This window comes from Atractosteus spatula, chromosome 14 (assembly GCF_055471065.1).
Source record: "Atractosteus spatula isolate fAtrSpa1 chromosome 14, fAtrSpa1.hap1, whole genome shotgun sequence".
Classification (NCBI taxonomy): domain Eukaryota; kingdom Metazoa; phylum Chordata; class Actinopteri; order Semionotiformes; family Lepisosteidae; genus Atractosteus; species Atractosteus spatula.
Window position 1 is genome coordinate 9,558,734 of NC_142719.1, and position 2,310 is coordinate 9,561,043.

The window sequence follows — 2,310 nt, forward strand, 5'->3', positions numbered from 1 at the left end:
TTTACAAACTTCTGGCATTTCATACCTCTACAAATGTTTTAGGAAATTGAGTTTGTGCCACTTTTGTCCTGTCTTTGCTCTTTCAACCTCTATAGAATTTGGGAAGAGTAATTTTACATATCAGGTGGATATCACCTACTGTATCTATAGGTAAGTGTACAGGACAATGTAATGGTATTTCAGAGACATAATGTTGGACAGTACCTCCCTCACTCTGTGAATACTGTTGAAGTAACGACTGTAATTCCACATAAATATTCATTCCATGCAGGTCTGCCTTTTGGGTTAAGGAAACCTCTGCTTGGAAACCTATTTTTTCTACTCAAATTGTTAATGGGGGGAAAAAAAATTACAAAGAACGTGAAACTAGTAACACTTTAAAATGTTAAAAAATAAAATAATTTAAGTAATAGCATTTAGCATTAATACAGTATATAGAAATTACCTCAAGAATCTATTGATAATCAAAACTGTGCTAATGTTAGAAGGTTTAATTAGTTGTCCTCTGCATTAAATCTATAAGCAATTTTTCATTCAGAATTTTTTTTATGACTTCAACTGTTTTAAACTCTTAAAATGCAGTTTTGTCTCTTAAATTAATACCAATTAATATTATGAAAGCGTTACATTTCAATTTTACTCCGCTCATATAGATGAATGTCAGTTTTCATTCAGTTAAATTAAGCCAATGTTTAAGAAATGATATCAAGCTCTGACTCTGCTACCCCTTGGTGTTGGGAAAACTACTCTATACTGCACAAATAATTGGAATTTAATAAATGGAATAAGTTGTTGGCCATCATGTACATTGTACTACCAAAACACATTTAGTAAAAACTTTCTCTAGCATTAACATTGTTAGAAAACAAATTACAAACTCTGCATAGGAGAATAATTCTGGACAGTAGCAGTTGCAGGCTGGCCTGACAGCTATGAACCATCCCACTCAAAGTAGTTGCCATTTGTATTTTCATGTTTTTTGTAAGTTCCATCAAATTTGAAAATTTAATACTGGTGTTTCCACTGAGATTAATTTAACATTCATATTCTCTACAACCCTTTTGCAAACTCTTGTGGAGGTGTGCTGGGGGTTTGTCAGTTTTCCAGCATGTTGTCTCAATGCCTGGCCATGTAAATTGAAACAGGGCCATGCACAGTCCCTGACCATCACCATTGAGTCATGTTTTTAGAGTAGTGGAGGTAGAAGTGATGGTTAGCACAAGGAATCGCACTGAATGCATTCCACAGGATGTGTGACAAGCACCTAATTAAAGCATGGGAAAATAAACATCTTTTAAACTTTAGTACTAATAGGACCAGTACTAAATACAGAATCAACTTTTATTCTATCATGTTACACATGAGAAGAGGCCATCCAGTTTGCTCAATTGTGAAAATTTAAAACTGAGTGTAATAAAAAGGCAGTATACTTTTCTTGCAACTTGTAACCTCAGAAATGCAATGTTTTTCACACACTTGATCATTTGAAAATGTATTTGTAGACCACCGATCCAATGATTTCTTTTAACCTTTTGGCAAAATCAGTTAAACCTTCGTGTACATGAGTTTCTTAATTACGTCAATGGATATTTTAACATTTATATGTGGTTCCTAAACTCTCTACTAGTCCTATAGAATACACAAGGACCCAGTGGTCCTTTCCCAATTTCATCTAAAAACATCAGTGGACCTGTGATTTTTGTTTTTTTTAGCATGTTTCTGCAGCAATTTTTGATAAATGTGTTTGTGCACATCTGTAACTAAAAAAAAAAGTCCTTCAGATGGACCTCAAAAGCAATGATGAAGTGTAGTTGTTCTCCATAGGCACATGTTTAATACCCCAGTCTGAGAAGTCCAGCATTTTTGCTTTCATGACCTGGTTAGGTCTGATCCTGCCCCATACAGGACAGGTGCTTATTCAGGACTAGAGACTTCCTCCACAACGTAGGATTGAAGTTCATTTGGCACAACTCTTCTGAAAATAGGACTAGTTTCTGTCCAGTACCGCATGCCTCATAGAATGTGCTTCAGAAGATAACCAGAAGTGACTTATTCTCCACATTCTCCTATGATCTTCTTATTAATGAACTGCCACAACGCCCTGAGACAAGATCTACAACATAGAAAGATACAGTAGCAGTGTTGCACCAGTTATTGCCTTGGTCTGGTATACTGAGTTATGGCACTGAAGCGAGATCATAGAAACACCCATAAATGTGTTCTTTCTGGTGAGATCCTGAGAAGATACCTTGTGTTGAGGTTGGGCTCTACATCAAGACATGTCCTGCAACACGTCAAGCAAGCCTTTTG